This window comes from Ranitomeya variabilis, chromosome 6 (genome assembly GCF_051348905.1).
Source record: "Ranitomeya variabilis isolate aRanVar5 chromosome 6, aRanVar5.hap1, whole genome shotgun sequence".
In the NCBI taxonomy this organism is placed as follows: Eukaryota; Metazoa; Chordata; class Amphibia; order Anura; family Dendrobatidae; genus Ranitomeya; species Ranitomeya variabilis.
Genome location: NC_135237.1, coordinates 384,209,471 through 384,228,236, shown reverse-complemented (window position 1 = coordinate 384,228,236; position 18,766 = coordinate 384,209,471). Strand labels below are relative to the sequence as shown.

At 44.9% G+C, this 18,766-nt stretch overlaps 1 protein-coding gene across 3 annotated transcripts in view; it reads left to right on the top strand.

The window, feature by feature from the left end:
* Positions 1–18,766, top strand: part of C6H18orf63 (chromosome 6 C18orf63 homolog) — a 570,510-nt gene that overhangs the window by 234,158 nt on the left and 317,586 nt on the right. The window lies entirely within an intron of this gene.

Below are 18,766 nucleotides of genomic sequence, written 5' to 3'. Positions count from 1 at the left end.
CATTTGGCCTTCAACTTTGGTTAGGGCCTACTAACGGCTTCTGCCCCTCCCTGGTGTTGCCCTCAACTAAATAAAGCTGAGCTTCAACCTTCTGCTCCAAATTACCATTTTGAAAAATGCAATAGGCTTTTCCGGCCTACTAAAGGTGTCTGTCTGTGTGCCCCTGCCTGGTGTTGTCCTCAACTAAATAAAGCTGAGCTTCAACCTTCCGGCTCTCATTAAGTGGTTTTAAAAAAAAAAATGGTGGTTAGGGCCTACTAACGGCTTCTGCCCCTCCCTGGTGTTGCCCTCAACTAAATAAAGCTGAGCTTCAACCTTCTGCTCCAAATTACCATTTTGAAAAATGCAATAGGCTTTTCCGGCCTACTAAAGGTGTCTGTCTGTGTGCCCCTGCCTGGTGTTGTCCTCAACTAAATAAAGCTGAGCTTCAACCTTCTGCTCCAAATTACCATTTTAAAAAATGCAATAGGCTTTTCCGGCCTACTAAAGGTGTCTGTCTGTGTGCCCCTGCCTGGTGTTGCCCTCAACTAAATAAAGCTGAGCTTCAACCTTCTGCTCCAAATTACCATTTTGAAAAATGCAATAGGCTTTTCCGGCCTACTAAAGGTGTCTGTCTGTGTGCCCCTGCCTGGTGTTGTCCTCAACTAAATAAAGCTGAGCTTCAACCTTCTGCTCCAAATTACCATTTTAAAAAATGCAATAGGCTTTTCCGGCCTACTAAAGGTGTCTGTCTGTGTGCCCCTGCCTGGTGTTGCCCTCAACTAAATAAAGCTGAGCTTCAACCTTCTGCTCCAAATTACCATTTTGAAAAATGCAATAGGCTTTTCCGGCCTACTAAAGGTGTCTGTCTGTGTGCCCCTGCCTGGTGTTGTCCTCAACTAAATAAAGCTGAGCTTCAACCTTCCGGCTCTCATTAAGTGGTTTTAAAAAAAAAAAATGGTGGTTAGGGCCTACTAACGGCTTCTGCCCCTCCCTGGTGTTGCCCTCAACTAAATAAAGCTGAGCTTCAACCTTCCGGCTCTCATTAAGTGGTTTTAAAAAAAAAAAATGGTGGTTAGGGCCTACTAACGGCTTCTGCCCCTCCCTGGTGTTGCCCTCAACTAAATAAAGCTGAGCTTCAACCTTCTGCTCCAAATTACCATTTTGAAAAATGCAATAGGCTTTTCCGGCCTACTAAAGGTGTCTGTCTGTGTGCCCCTGCCTGGTGTTATCCTCAACTAAATAAAGCTGAGCTTCAACCTTCTGCTCCAAATTACCATTTTGAAAAATGCAATAGGCTTTTCCGGCCTACTAAAGGTGTCTGTCTGTGTGCCCCTGCCTGGTGTTGTCCTCAACTAAATAAAGCTGAGCTTCAACCTTCTGCTCCAAATTACCATTTTAAAAAATGCAATAGGCTTTTCCGGCCTACTAAAGGTGTCTGTCTGTGTGCCCCTGCCTGGTGTTGCCCTCAACTAAATAAAGCTGAGCTTCAACCTTCTGCTCCAAATTACCATTTTGAAAAATGCAATAGGCTTTTCCGGCCTACTAAAGGTGTCTGTCTGTGTGCCCCTGCCTGGTGTTGTCCTCAACTAAATAAAGCTGAGCTTCAACCTTCCGGCTCTCATTAAGTGGTTTTAAAAAAAAAAATGGTGGTTAGGGCCTACTAACGGCTTCTGCCCCTCCCTGGTGTTGCCCTCAACTAAATAAAGCTGAGCTTCAACCTTCTGCTCCAAATTACCATTTTGAAAAATGCAATAGGCTTTTCCGGCCTACTAAAGGTGTCTGTCTGTGTGCCCCTGCCTGGTGTTGTCCTCAACTAAATAAAGCTGAGCTTCAACCTTCTGCTCCAAATTACCATTTTAAAAAATGCAATAGGCTTTTCCGGCCTACTAAAGGTGTCTGTCTGTGTGCCCCTGCCTGGTGTTGCCCTCAACTAAATAAAGCTGAGCTTCAACCTTCTGCTCCAAATTACCATTTTGAAAAATGCAATAGGCTTTTCCGGCCTACTAAAGGTGTCTGTCTGTGTGCCCCTGCCTGGTGTTGTCCTCAACTAAATAAAGCTGAGCTTCAACCTTCCGGCTCTCATTAAGTGGTTTTAAAAAAAAAAAATGGTGGTTAGGGCCTACTAACGGCTTCTGCCCCTCCCTGGTGTTGCCCTCAACTAAATAAAGCTGAGCTTCAACCTTCTGCTCCAAATTACCATTTTGAAAAATGCAATAGGCTTTTCCGGCCTACTAAAGGTGTCTGTCTGTGTGCCCCTGCCTGGTGTTGCCCTCAACTAAATAAAGCTGAGCTTCAACCTTCTGCTCCAAATTACCATTTTGAAAAATGCAATAGGCTTTTCCGGCCTACTAAAGGTGTCTGTCTGTGTGCCCCTGCCTGGTGTTGTCCTCAACTAAATAAAGCTGAGCTTCAACCTTCCGGCTCTCATTAAGTGGTTTTAAAAAAAAAAATGGTGGTTAGGGCCTACTAACGGCTTCTGCCCCTCCCTGGTGTTGTCCTCAACTAAATAAAGCTGAGCTTCAACCTTCCGGCTCTCATTAAGTGGTTTTAAAAAAAAAAATGGTGGTTAGGGCCTACTAACGGCTTCTGCCCCTCCCTGGTGTTGTCCTCAACTAAATAAAGCTGAGCTTCAACCTTCCGGCTCTCATTAAGTGGTTTTAAAAAAAAAAAATGGTGGTTAGGGCCTACTAACGGCTTCTGCCCCTCCCTGGTGTTGCCCTCAACTAAATAAAGCTGAGCTTCAACCTTCTGCTCCAAATTACCATTTTGAAAAATGCAATAGGCTTTTCCGGCCTACTAAAGGTGTCTGTCTGTGTGCCCCTGCCTGGTGTTGTCCTCAACTAAATAAAGCTGAGCTTCAACCTTCTGCTCCAAATTACCATTTTAAAAAATGCAATAGGCTTTTCCGGCCTACTAAAGGTGTCTGTCTGTGTGCCCCTGCCTGGTGTTGCCCTCAACTAAATAAAGCTGAGCTTCAACCTTCTGCTCCAAATTACCATTTTGAAAAATGCAATAGGCTTTTCCGGCCTACTAAAGGTGTCTGTCTGTGTGCCCCTGCCTGGTGTTGTCCTCAACTAAATAAAGCTGAGCTTCAACCTTCTGCTCCAAATTACCATTTTAAAAAATGCAATAGGCTTTTCCGGCCTACTAAAGGTGTCTGTCTGTGTGCCCCTGCCTGGTGTTGCCCTCAACTAAATAAAGCTGAGCTTCAACCTTCTGCTCCAAATTACCATTTTGAAAAATGCAATAGGCTTTTCCGGCCTACTAAAGGTGTCTGTCTGTGTGCCCCTGCCTGGTGTTGTCCTCAACTAAATAAAGCTGAGCTTCAACCTTCCGGCTCTCATTAAGTGGTTTTAAAAAAAAAAAATGGTGGTTAGGGCCTACTAACGGCTTCTGCCCCTCCCTGGTGTTGCCCTCAACTAAATAAAGCTGAGCTTCAACCTTCTGCTCCAAATTACCATTTTGAAAAATGCAATAGGCTTTTCCGGCCTACTAAAGGTGTCTGTCTGTGTGCCCCTGCCTGGTGTTGCCCTCAACTAAATAAAGCTGAGCTTCAACCTTCTGCTCCAAATTACCATTTTGAAAAATGCAATAGGCTTTTCCGGCCTACTAAAGGTGTCTGTCTGTGTGCCCCTGCCTGGTGTTGTCCTCAACTAAATAAAGCTGAGCTTCAACCTTCCGGCTCTCATTAAGTGGTTTTAAAAAAAAAAATGGTGGTTAGGGCCTACTAACGGCTTCTGCCCCTCCCTGGTGTTGTCCTCAACTAAATAAAGCTGAGCTTCAATTTTCCGGCTCTCATTAAGTGGTTTTAAAAAAAAAAATGGTGGTTAGGGCCTACTAACGGCTTCTGCCCCTCCCTGGTGTTGTCCTCAACTAAATAAAGCTGAGCTTCAACCTTCCGGCTCTCATTAAGTGGTTTTAAAAAAAAAAAATGGTGGTTAGGGCCTACTAACGGCTTCTGCCCCTCCCTGGTGTTGCCCTCAACTAAATAAAGCTGAGCTTCAACCTTCTGCTCCAAATTACCATTTTGAAAAATGCAATAGGCTTTTCCGGCCTACTAAAGGTGTCTGTCTGTGTGCCCCTGCCTGGTGTTGTCCTCAACTAAATAAAGCTGAGCTTCAACCTTCTGCTCCAAATTACCATTTTAAAAAATGCAATAGGCTTTTCCGGCCTACTAAAGGTGTCTGTCTGTGTGCCCCTGCCTGGTGTTGCCCTCAACTAAATAAAGCTGAGCTTCAACCTTCTGCTCCAAATTACCATTTTGAAAAATGCAATAGGCTTTTCCGGCCTACTAAAGGTGTCTGTCTGTGTGCCCCTGCCTGGTGTTGTCCTCAACTAAATAAAGCTGAGCTTCAACCTTCTGCTCCAAATTACCATTTTAAAAAATGCAATAGGCTTTTCCGGCCTACTAAAGGTGTCTGTCTGTGTGCCCCTGCCTGGTGTTGCCCTCAACTAAATAAAGCTGAGCTTCAACCTTCTGCTCCAAATTACCATTTTGAAAAATGCAATAGGCTTTTCCGGCCTACTAAAGGTGTCTGTCTGTGTGCCCCTGCCTGGTGTTGTCCTCAACTAAATAAAGCTGAGCTTCAACCTTCCGGCTCTCATTAAGTGGTTTTAAAAAAAAAAATGGTGGTTAGGGCCTACTAACGGCTTCTGCCCCTCCCTGGTGTTGCCCTCAACTAAATAAAGCTGAGCTTCAACCTTCTGCTCCAAATTACCATTTTGAAAAATGCAATAGGCTTTTCCGGCCTACTAAAGGTGTCTGTCTGTGTGCCCCTGCCTGGTGTTGCCCTCAACTAAATAAAGCTGAGCTTCAACCTTCTGCTCCAAATTACCATTTTGAAAAATGCAATAGGCTTTTCCGGCCTACTAAAGGTGTCTGTCTGTGTGCCCCTGCCTGGTGTTGTCCTCAACTAAATAAAGCTGAGCTTCAACCTTCCGGCTCTCATTAAGTGGTTTTAAAAAAAAAAATGGTGGTTAGGGCCTACTAACGGCTTCTGCCCCTCCCTCGTGTTGTCCTCAACTAAATAAAGCTGAGCTTCAACCTTCCGGCTCTCATTAAGTGGTTTTAAAAAAAAAAATGGTGGTTAGGGCCTACTAACGGCTTCTGCCCCTCCCTGGTGTTGCCCTCAACTAAATAAAGCTGAGCTTCAACCTTCTGCTCCAAATTACCATTTTAAAAAATGCAATAGGCTTTTCCGGCCTACTAAAGGTGTCTGCCCCTCCCTGGTGTTGTCCTCAACTGAACAAAGCTGAGCTTCCACATTCTGGCTTTCGCCCTATACTATCAGATATTAAACTGCATTTGGCCTACTAGTGTGGTTAGGCCCTTGAAACAGTGTCTGCTGCTCTTGGGTTTGCTACTCCACTGAACAAAGCAATGCCGCCTGTTTAGTCCTGTTACCAATTTTGAACTGCATGTAGCCTACTTTATTCTTTGGCCCTATATCTGTTTCCTCCTCATCCTGCCCATTGCCCAGCCACTGCTAAATGAGTCTGCTGGTACATTGACCTAGACCACTACATTCCCCTTGTACTCTACACAGCCAGAATCTGTCCCTGCTGAAAGTAAGGTTCCCCTTCCCGCATGTTATACCACCTTACACAGGGACAAAGAGGAAGGTGCAGATGAAAGTGCAGGTACCTTCATCAGGTGGGGGGGCATACTCGTTGGCGACGTCACTGGCACAGGGCCCCTCAGAGTACGCAAAAGTGTCGCTGCTGGTGGGAGGCGCCCCCGCCATGCAAACACACCGCCGTACTTTGAGGGGCCCTGTGCCAGTGGCAATGCGAACGAGTGGGCCCCCCCCTGCTTGCTCAGGATCACAGCACTTGCAACTTTTAAATACTTACCTTTCCCTGCAACACCGCCGTGACGTAGTCCGCATTTCCTGGGCCCACGAAAAACTTGAGCCAGCCCTACTCCCCCCACAACTTTCCCCCAATTCCCTATGCCCAACTATTATTATACAGTTAATTAAGATTGGCAAGCTTCAGAAACAAGAATGGATGTTTTTGGCATTAAAATGGGCACTGTAGGTGTTTTCCTGGCCTCCACTCACTGCCGACTATGCTTCCCCATTGACTTGCATTGGGTTTCGTGTTTCGGTCGATCCCCGACTTTTAGCGATAATCGGCCGACTGCACTCGACTCGACTCTGGACAAAATCGGGTTTCCCAAAACCCTACTCGATCTTAAAAAAATGAAAGTCGCTCAACCCTAAACACGACCTCATTAGAGTGTGCGGAGAAACTATATTTATAGGGACTCTAGCACGCCCCAGCCTGTAAGGGTGTCACCGTGCCTTCAGGTGTATGTGGGGACAGATAACTTGCAATTCAGCTGTTGTCATGTCCCACGACTTGAGAAATCATTTAATGTTTGCATTGCTTGTGTTCTATCCTTCTTTCTAGACAGAAGTTTGCTTTTCCCTGTATTTTGTCCCAACTCTCTCACTGTAGTCCTGTGATGTATGTTTGTTCACGCCCTTATTCTCCATTTTGTCATCATCCCCATATCTGTATGCATGCTATTACATGTCCTCTGTTGAATATTCCTTTTTACCTGCTACTTTCATCATAATACAAGAGTTTCAGTTAAAGCAATCCTCTTTTCCTGGAGTCTTCTTACATGAGAACGTGGCTGAGTTAAGCTATCTGATAAATCGGTATGAACGTGAGTACAGGTCAATACGGAAGCGCCCAAAAGAATAGGTCTATCCAGGCACCACTGCGTTCTACATACCCATGAGTCAGAATAGTAAAAAGGAATATCCTGCCTTCAGAGACAGTAACTCAAGGTCTGTGCTGAACCTCAGTGGAAAAAGACATTTCCCAGATACACAGTAACCCAGTTCCCAGCCAGACCCCAGCGTGCATAGAAGCACACACTGCAGATAAACAGTGAGAAGTATAACCCTCATCATCCACTCTTCCTGCCTGCAAGCAAATCATGTCTGAAGCAAGGAATACAATGTCCCTACCAGACTTACAAACACAGGACAGAGACCCAGATCCCCATCCACCAGCTAGTGAAAGAGGAAAACGTACAGTTAAACCTACATGGAAAGTCATGGAGAATTTAGAGACTGCAAAAGGTGTCGTATATCGTGATGTGTCTTCACTGTGGGAGAAAGTGCTGAGTCACATAGACACTGTATCAAGGCCTGCTTCTCATGAGTTACCACTAGAGGGAGTCCTAGAACAATTATGCACAGCATACCAAATGTATATGGAGAAGACTTACCAATACATTACTCTCCTGAAAAAACTGAATCTGCCAGAGACTTTAAACGAATTGCAAAGTTTCAAGCAACTTAATTCTGAAAGGGACTGCACCGTACGTGACATTAAAACCAAGATAGAGGCTAAAATTGCACAGACACCAGATGCATCATCTCGCTCATCCAAATCGTCTAAGCACTCAAAACGCTCATCTAGGTCAAGTTCATCAAAATATTCCACTCTCAGCCAGCAGCTTATAAGGGCACGTGCTAAGGCAGAAACGTCTAAGATACAAGCAGCCTTTGCGCAAAGGAGAGCAGATATGGACGCAGCCACAGCACAAAAGAGAGCAGAAATGGATGCAGCACAAAGGAGAGCAGCCATGGATGCGGATGCAGCACGCAAGGAAGCTCTGGAGAAGGAATGTGAGCACGCAACAGCCATGGCGGAGTTAAGGATCCTGGAGCGAGCTATCAGTGGGAGTCAAAGAGACAGCATCAGTTTGTGTGAAGTGGAGGCAAAGGACCCTATTGAACGCACAAGAGACTACGTGCTAAGCCAAAATGGCGAACCGCAGATCATCACTAACACTCCTGATGGCGTTCATGCTTCTCCAGGGCACCAGGATGCCGATCCACTTACAGAACCCTACACTCAAGGTCAGTACAATGCTCCCAAACTTGAACTTCCTTCGTATTCCGGTATGCGCCAAGACCCTGCATCTCATCAAACTCCACAGGCTATTATCTACACGCAACCCAATATACCGGCAGGTCATTATACTCTCGACAACCGCATAGTGCCAGCTCCGCATGTAGCAGAGACTATACCCACCAAACCGGTTGCTGGACTAAATGCATATGCCACTCCATACTTACCCACGTTTCAAGGCCAAGACGTCTCCACTCCTATGTACAACACCGCTCAGCCCACATTCGTGCATCCTAAGTCAGAAAGAACAGACATGTCCGACTTCGCAAGGTACATGATTCGCCGCGAACTTACTAAAACCGGTCTCACAAGGTTTGACGACCAACCTGAAAATTACAGAGGTTGGAAAAATGCCTTTAGAACCGTAACTAGTGACCTCGGCATCACTGCTGCCGAAGAGCTGGACCTGCTAATCAGATGGCTAGGACCACAATCCACAGAGCGTGTCAAGAGACTCAGGTCTGTACATATCAGTAATCCAATGGCTGGTCTCATGGCTGCATGGGAAAGACTAGAGAAAAACTTTGGCAGTCCAGAAGCCATAGAGGATGCACTGTTCAAGCGTCTACAGAGTTTTCCAAAGATATCAAGCAAGGACAGTTCAAAGTTCCTAGAGCTCAGTGACTTGCTGTTAGAGCTCCAGCTGGCCAAGGCAGACACCCACCTACCTGGCCTCAGCTATCTGGACACTGCTCGTGGAGTAAATCCCATTATCTCCAAGCTACCATACAACGTACAAGAAAGGTGGACTACACTAGGGTCAAAATACAAGAAAGACCATCAAGTGTCATTTCCTCCGTTCTCCTACTTCTGTGAGTTTATAAAAGATGTGGCAGAGCGCAAGAACGACCCAAGCTTTTCCTATGAAGAATACAGTGGCCCAGCTTCACCTCCTTCTAAATACGTGAGCGCACGCTCGAATGATAGAAACCGCAGGGGTCCAGTGTCAGTGAAGAAGACGGATATTCTTCCCTTACCAACATCACCCCCAGACAAGAGTAACAAAGGTGAAAAGATAGAGAACCCAAATCGTGAGTGTCCCATCCACACTACGTACAAGCACTCCACCCATTCCGTCCTGACTCTACACTTACTCCTTCCCCCACCACGAGCCATGGCGGGGAGGACGCAGCTCAAACTGCAAGCCATACCACAATATCTTCTTCATGCACAGAAGTCTGCGGAGAAGACCTCTGGGACAAGTCCTGTGCGAAGATTTGCCTGGTGAACGTATATCCCAACGGTCACCCAGAGAAAGCCGTGAAGGTGTACGTCCTTCTGGATGATCAGAGCAACCGATCACTTGCAAGGTCAGAACTCTTTGATATGTTTAACTTAAAGGGAAATGCCTACCCTTACACCTTAGGTACCTGCAGTGGTGTTACAGAGGTTTATGGGAGAAGGGCCAGTGGTCTTACAGCGACATCTCTCGAGAACACCGTCGAGATACCGTTACCTACACTGGTCGAGTGCAACCAGATTCCATCCAATCGAGAAGAGATCCCAACGCCAGAGGCTGCTCTTCATCACCAACATCTCAAGGGGATAGCAAACAAGATACCAGCCCTCAACAACAGTGCAGATATCCTGATTCTGCTTGGCAGAGACATCCTCCGGCTGCACAAGGTGCGTCAGCAAATTAATGGACCACACGATGCACCATTTGCCCAACGCTTAGATCTAGGCTGGGTAATCATAGGCAATGTTTGCATACACAAGATGAAGAGACCTAACAACATCTCCTCTTACAAGACACACATCTTGTCAAATGGTCGCAGCACCCATTTCCAACCATGCCCACATCACTACTGGGTGAAAGAGAAAGTGAGCAACACCAAGTGGCAACAGGAATCCTTCAACAACATGAACACACTCCAGTCCTGGGAAGAAAACCTCGGGTCATCAGTGTTCGATTCCACAAGTAATGACAACAAGTTGGCACCCACAAGGGAAGATAAAGAATTTATAAAAGTTATGGATAAAGAATTTGTTCAAGACGACTCCAACAGTTGGGTAGCTCCTTTACCCTTTCGTTTCCCAAGAGTGAGGTTGCCGAACAACCTGCAGCAAGCAACTGCAAGGTTCTCATCCTTAAAGCGTACCCTAAAGAGGAAACCAGAGATGGAGAAGCATTTCATTGACTTTATGCAGAACATCTTTGACAGAAATCATGCTGAACCTGCGCCACCACTGAGGGAGGGAGAAGAATGTTGGTATCTTCCATCCTTTGGTGTCTATCACCCTCGCAAGCCTAATCAGATCAGAGTGGTGTTTGACTCCAGTGCTCAGTTTGAAGGCCTCTCTCTCAATAACCTGCTCCTAACTGGGCCCAACCTGAACAACAGCCTCCTTGGAGTATTGATCCGCTTCAGACAAGAACCTGTTGCCATAATGGCCGACATTCAGCAGATGTTTCATTGCTTCATTGTGAAAGAAGACAACAGAAACTATCTTAGGTTCCTATGGCACAAGGACAACAACGTCAACAATCAGGTCATAGACTACCGGATGAAGGTCCATGTCTTCGGCAACAGTCCCTCACCTGCTGTGGCGATCTATGGACTGAGACGGACAGCCCAGGAAGGTGAGAGAGAGTACGGTTCCGATGCTCGGCAATTTGTAGAGAAGAACTTCTACGTGGACGATGGGCTCAAGTCCTTGCCCACAAGCGAAGATGCAATTGACCTACTCTCCAGAACACAGGAAATGCTATCCACATCAAACCTCAGACTCCACAAGATTATCTCTAACAGTCAAGAGGTAATGAACGCGTTTCCATCTGAGGACCATGCCACAAACCTAAAGGACCTCAACTTGGGTTCCGATGTTCCTCCAACACAGCGCAGCCTTGGTCTACTGTGGGATATCAAACGGGACACCTTCACTTTCCAAGTGTCACCCTATGACAAACCCTTTACCAAACGAGGAGTCCTATCTGTCATAAATAGCATCTATGATCCTCTCGGGTTTGTAGCACCCATCACTATTCAAGGCAAGATACTGTTAAGACAGCTTACGGCCGAGAACACGGATTGGGACACCCCGCTCCCAACTCAGAAACAGCAAAGGTGGGAGGCGTGGAAGAAGTCTCTGAAGTTCTTAGAGCAACTCCAAGTCCCACGTTGTTATTCTCCAAGATCACCTTTGACCGCAATCAGAAGAGAAGTCCATATTTTCTCTGACGCATCTACAGAAGCCATAGCCGCAGTAGCTTATCTGATGACCTTAGGAGCAAACAAGACACATTGTGGTTTCATCCTGGGTAAAGCCAAATTAACTCCAAAGCCTGCACACTCTGTACCCAGACTCGAGCTTTGCGCTGCGGTATTGGCAGTAGAAATTGCTGAAGTTGTACAAGACGAAATGGACATTACAATTGATTCCTTTACCTTCTACACTGACAGCAGGGTGGTACTCGGGTACATTCACAACCAAACAAAGCAGTTCTATACATATGTGAGCAACAGAGTAGAGCGCATCAGAAGTTTTTCTACCCCTGAGCAGTGGCATCACATCTCCACCGATTTAAACCCAGCCGACCGAGGTACAAGACTCGCAGCTGCTTCTAAGCTTGATGACAACATGTGGTTAACGCCTCCCAGTCTCCTGTACGAAGATTTCTGTGCGAACAACACCAAAAATGCTTATGAGCTGGTGGAACCAGAATCTGACAAGGAGATAAGACAAACTATCTCTGCTCACTATACTTCAATGACATCTAGGCAAGGTTTGAAGTCTCATCGTTTTGAACGCTTTTCAAGCTGGTCCTCCGTTGTACGAACTGTAGCTCGTCTCATTCACATTGCTCGCTGTTTTACAAAGGACAAGCCCTCAGGGTGCCATGGTTGGCACGTGTGTAAGAGTCGTCTTACTGCCGACGACATAGACCATGCCGAACAAGTTATCATCAGGTGTGTGCAACAAGAAGAATATTCACATGAGATTGGCAGTATTACCAAGGGAGTCAGCGTGTCCAAAAACAGCACTCTACTCGACTTGAATCCAGTAGTCGATCATCTCAAGTTTCTAAGAGTGGGAGGACGTTTAAGTAAATCAGACCTATACGATAAGGAGCAGAACCCTATCATCATTCCAGGTCGACATCACGTCACTACTCTGTTGATTCGGCACTATCACGAACGAGTGCAGCACCAAGGCAGACATCTTACTGAAGGTGCCATCAGGTCTGCTGGTCTGTGGATCATGGGAATGAAGAGGTGCGTCTCTTCAGTTCTCCATAGATGTGTCAAGTGCCGAAGGTTACGAGGAAAACACCAACAACAACAAATGGCGAACCTCCCAGCAGATCGACTGAGCATGGACCAACCGTTTTCATATGTTGGTGTAGACGTCTTCGGGCCATGGGCGGTTGTTACCAGGAAAACCCGTGGAGGAGCCGCGAACAGTAAGCGATGGGCTGTCCTATTCACCTGTCTCAGTATCCGTGCAGTTCACATCGAGGTTATTGAATCCATGGATACCTCCAGCTTCATCAATGCCCTAAGAAGATTCTTTTCCATCCGGGGACCTGCCAAACAACTCCGGTCCGACTGCGGCACAAACTTTGTAGGAGCCTGCAAGGAACTGCAGTTTGACAACTTCTTGTCCGACAATGGATGCACTTGGGTATTCAACCCTCCACACTCTTCACACATGGGTGGATCTTGGGAACGCATGATTGGTGTTGCACGAAGGATCCTCGACTCCATGTTGCTGGACCATAAACTTCCCCTTACTCATGAAGTTCTGGTCACCTTCCTCGCAGAAGTGTCAGCCATAATAAATGCTACACCTTTGGTTCCAGTATCATCCGACCCCGATGCTCCAACGATACTTACTCCAGCTACACTCCTTACACAGAAGATTGGAGCCGCTACAGTCCCACCTGGGAATTTCGATAACAAGGACATTTACAAACGTCAGTGGAGACAAGTTCAACACCTGGCTAATGTGTTTTGGCATCGCTGGAAGACCGAATATTTACACTTGCTTCAAAACCGTCACAAATGGCAGACGCCCAGTCCCAATCTCCAAGAAGGAGACCTTGTTCTCTTAAAGGACAAAGAGGCTCATCGTAATGACTGGCCAATGGGACTTATCACCAAGGTCCTACCCGGTGAGGACGGAAAGACTCGTAAGGTAGAAGTTAAGGTGACAAAAGGGGGCTCTACCCGAACCTTCTTCCGCCCGGTCACTGAACTCGTGCTGCTTCTACGAAAGGAGGACATCACATGAACTGAACATGCTCCTGGACGTTGTTCACGGCGGGGAGCATTCCTCCTCATTCCCCAGTTTATTGAATGTTGACATTTTCCATTGGATTGAAACCTTAACATTCCCATTGGATTCTGGGTTGGTGGAAGAGTTTGCATGTTTGCGGCTTCCCCAATCTGAAGATGGGTTTTATATACTTGAACTTATCTTTCGGTGTGATCTACGGGTCAACAACAACGAGTTGGACTTAAAAATCTTTTATGTTTATTATTGCATGCATGTTTTCTTCCTCTTGTTTTTTCAGGTTCGAACGACTTCGAAAAATTACGGACATCGTGAAATCCAAGGATTTCAGACGGGGAGTGTCATGTCCCACGACTTGAGAAATCATTTAATGTTTGCATTGCTTGTGTTCTATCCTTCTTTCTAGACAGAAGTTTGCTTTTCCCTGTATTTTGTCCCAACTCTCTCACTGTAGTCCTGTGATGTATGTTTGTTCACGCCCTTATTCTCCATTTTGTCATCATCCCCATATCTGTATGCATCCTATTACATGTCCTCTGTTGAATATTCCTTTTTACCTGCTACTTTCATCATAATACAAGAGTTTCAGTTAAAGCAATCCTCTTTTCCTGGAGTCTTCTTACATGAGAACGTGGCTGAGTTAAGCTATCTGATAAATCGGTATGAACGTGAGTACAGGTCAATACTGAAGCGCCCAAAAGAATAGGTCTATCCAGGCACCACTGCGTTCTACATACCCATGAGTCAGAATAGCTGTCCTGCCGGTCTCTGCTGTAAGTCGTAGAGTCCTTACAACCTCGGTGGTCCGGTTACCGGTTATCTGCGCTTCAGAGGGAGGCAGCCTGCTCATAGCTGGTCTCCCCTGATGTTACTCTCCTGTGCTTCGCTCTCCTGCACACTCACTGAACAATGTTCGGCTTTCTCAATGTCTCTTCCTCCAGGAGCCTCAGTACTTCAGACTACAGGCCCCTTCAGACCTTCTGACACTCTATGTCAGTCTGCTCTCTTCTGTGTCTCTCACTTTCTGAACTGAAACTGAAACTGAACTCTTTCCCTCCAGATCAGGATGTCTTTATAGAGGAGTTCACCTTAAACAGATTTAGAGCTCCCCCTTCTGGTCTGGAGTGTGAACATGTTGTATGCATTGTGGTTACCTGATAAAAGATCACTCTCCCTGTGCGGAAAGCAATGTCACTGTGACAACCAGGACCCTGGGGCATCACACATATTTATTTTTTATTTAAGTATTGTTCCCTAATGAAAAGGGTGACAAAGGGGGGTTTTATTTACTATTTTTTTTATTTTGATCACTGTGATAGAGTCTATCACAGTGATCAAAATGAACCAATAGGAAAAATCTATTGTTGCCTGGTGCTGGCCGGCAGATCTCGGCGGGCGCAGTGTGCATGCGCCTGCTATTTTCTTACCAGAAGAAGATGCTATTGCAAAACAATGGGGAGACAAAGAGCGCAATAGGGTCTTATCCACGTTACACAGAGGAGAATATACACCAAATTTGCTCACCTGGTTAGGATGAGATTAGAGCATGTAGATAGCGGCTGCTGCAGATCCACAGGTCTTCACCGACCAGAGAAATTAATGTCTTCAAAGGGAGATTTGTAGTTAAAATTCTGCGCTGCCGCTAAGATGAATTTCAGGAAAGTATAGTTGATTCACAGTGGTTTTATTCAACGCGTTTCAGGGGTCTCATGCCCCCTTCATCAGGAAATACCACACAGAATATACAGGCATCACAGGTATAAATAGTTTTGCTAGGTTAAAAAAATGAGCTCCACCAGGTCAGATGACTCAGTGTCAAAGTTCAATGATAACACACAATTAACAATTCAAACGATTAGAGAGGTATATATAATGACAAAAATGCAATGACTTCTTTTATATTTCTAGACAATAGTTCCAAATTTGCAACATTAAGGCCATGTTCACACTTTGCGGTTTTTACCGCGGAACCGATGCCATTTACATGTAAACCCTATGGAAACCGCAAACCGCGCAGACACGCAGCGGTTCAAAACCCGCAGCATGTCACTTCTTTGTGCAGAATCGCTGCGATTCTGCACCCATAGGAATGCATTGAACCGCTTACTTCCCGCATGGGGCTGTGCCCACGTTGCGGGAAGTAAGCGGCTAATGTGCGGGTGGTACCCGGGGTGGAGGAGAGGAGACTCTCCTCCAGGCCCTAGGAACCATATTTGGGGTAAAAAAAATAAAAATAAAAAATCATGTTATACTCACCTCTCAGCGCTGCACGCGGCCGGCCGGTCAGAGTTGCTGTGCGAACAGGACCTGCTGTGACGTCGCGGTCACATGACCGTGACATCACGAAGGGTCCTTCTCGCACATCATCTTTGGAACCGGACCGCCGGGTGCAGCGCCGAGGAGATCCGGACATCAGAGGGTGAGTTTAACCAATTTTTATTATTTTTAACATTACTATTGATGCTGCATATTGCTGCATATGCAGCATCAATAGTATAGGCAGAAACTCGCAGCGGAAACCACGGAACAAACCGCGATAAATCTGCAGGGATAACCGCAGCGGTTTTGCCCTGCAGATTTATCAAATCCGCTGCGGGAGAACCCGCAGAGGGACGCCGCAAAGTGTGAACATGGCCTAAGGAGGAAATAAAAAAAAAACACGATCTCTACCTAAATGGACAAGAACCTGTAAGAAAAGGAATTACCCCAGTTCAGAAGCAAATGCCTTACAGATGAACTACCGTGTGGAATCAACAAGCTGCTGTTTTCTTATCGAAAATCCATTGAATGTGGAATAAAATCATGTTTTATTATTTTCCATTAAAAAAAAAAATATATATATATATATATATATATATATATATATATATATATATATATATATATATATATATATATATATATATATATATGAAAATACATTTGTGGTGGTTTGGGGTGATCTAAAATTATGAAAATTATAATTAGTGAGTTTAAAATTGCGTCATGTACATAAGAGTAACAATTTAAGCAGCGAACCAGCGCTTGAAGTGAGCGCAGAAACAAAGTGAAAGTGACACTTCACCTGTCCAAGGACCAATGATAGATATCATATTTAACAAGAGACAATATAACATTGCCAAGGGAGGGGAATGAATGAATACACTGCACTCAGTGACCACAAAGAACAGCAGATAAAAAGGGACACCTGGCAGCAGAGAAAAGGAATATATATATATATATAAATATTTTTATATATATATAAAAATAGGGGAAAAAAATAAAAATATGCACTATTCAGATGAACTTAGCTCACTAAGTTCATCTGAATAGTGCATATTTTTATTTTTTTCCCCTATTTATATATATATATATATATATATATATATATATATATATTTATTTAATGAAACTACCAAGGTTTTATCTGAATGCACAGCCCTCCCCCCTTTTTTATGAATTTGATATATCTATATTTATATTTTTATTTGTATAGTTATGATTGATTTTTTAATCCTTTGTGCTTTGAGCCATTTAAGATTTAAATATACATTTTCATTTAGGATTATCTTGTAGTCATTCATTGATATGTTTAGTTGTAATTTCTGCCTTTATTCCATGTAATTCCTCTTATTTTTATATTTTTTACAAGAAAATTCTTCTTCCTCTGCCCTGTATTGATCAAATTCTTCATGTGGGCATAGTCTGAGTCTGCCCTGAAGAGGAGAACTTTCACTCCTTTAATCCATACAAATTGTCTCCATCACAACTGTGTCCTGAACAATGGTTTATTTACTCTTGGGATTAAATCCTGGGAGCTGGTGCTGATTGTGGCAGCTTCACAGGGTGTAATGACCCCTTCTGACAGGAGCACTTAAGGGTACTGTCACACAGTGCAATTTTGATCGCTACGACGGCACGATCCGTGACGTCGCAGCGATCGTATGATTATCGCTCCAGCGTCGTAGACTGCGGTCACACGTTGCAATCACGGCGCTGGAGCGATGCCGAAGTCCCCGGGTAGCCAGGGTAAACATCGGGTTACTAAGCGCAGGGCCGCGCTTAGTAACCCGATGTTTACCCTGGTTACCAGCGTAAACGTAAAAAAAACAAACAGTACATACTTACATTCCGGTGTCTGTCCCCGGCGTTCTGCTTCTCTCCACTGTGTAAGCACCATAGCCGGAAAGCAGAGCGGTGACGTCAGACGTCACCGCTGTGCTCGCTTTCCGGCCGGCAGGCGCTCACAGTGCAGAGAAGCTGAGACGCCGGGGACAGACACCGGAATGTGAGTATGTACTGTTTGGTTTTTTTACGTTTACGCTGGTAACCAGGGTAAACATCGGGTTACTAAGCGCGGCCCTGCGCTTAGTTACCCGATGTTTACCCTGGTTACAAGCGAACACATCGCTGGATCGCTGTCACACACAACGATCCAGCGATGTCAGCGGGTGATCAAGCGACGAAAGAAAGTTCCAAACGATCTGCTACGACGTACGATTCTCAGCAGGATCCCTGATCGCTGCTGCGTGTCAGACACTGCGATATCGTAACGATATCACTAGAACGTCACGAATCGTACCGTCGTAGCGATCAAAATTGCACTGTGTGACAGTACTTTAACTCAATCCTCTTTTTCTCTGCTGCCATGAGTCCCTTTTTATCTGCTATTCTTTGTGGTCACTGAGTGCTGTGTATTCATTCATTCCCCTCCCTTGGCAATGTTATATGGTCTCTTGTTAAATATGATGTCTATCATTTGGTCCTTGGACAGGTGAAATGTCACTTTCACTTTGTTTCTGCACTCACTTTGAGCGCTGGTTCGCTGCTTAAATTGTTACTCTTACGTACATGACGCATTTTTAAACTCACTAATTATAATTTTCGTAATTTTAGATCACCCCAAACCACCACAAATTAATTTTCATATATATATTTATATTTTTTAATGGAAAATAATAAAACATGATTTTATTCCACATTCAATGTAAAGATTCCAATGGATTTTCGACAAGAAAATAGCAGCTCGTTGATTCCACACAGTAGTTCATCTGTAAGGCATTCGCTTCTGAACTGGAGTGACTCCTTTTCTTACAGGTTCTTGTCCATTTAAGTAGAGATCGTTATTTTTATTTTTTTTATTTTTTTTATTTCCTCCTTAATGTTGCAAATTTGGAACTATTGTCTAGAAATATAAAAGAAGTCATTGCATTTTTTTCATTATATATACCTCTCTAATCGTTTGAATTGTTAATTGTGTGTTATCATTGAACTTTGACACTGAGTCATCTGACCTGATGGAGCTCATTTTTTTTAACCTAGCAAAACTATTTATACCTGTGATGCCTGTATATTCTGTGTGGTATTTCCTGATGAAGGGGGCACGAGACCCCTGAAACGCGTTGAATAAAACCACTGTGAATCAACTATACTCTCCTGAAATTCATCTTAGCGGCAGCGCAGAATTTTAACTACAAATCTCCCTTTGAAGACAGAAGAAGATGCTGGCAGACATGGGGGGAAGCAAGACGACCCAGGGACACCGGGAGGTACCGGGCAGGATTGGAGACCCTATTTATCTCTCATCTGATGTGTGATGGAAAATCTGACTTTTTTTTTGCGGTCGCCATTA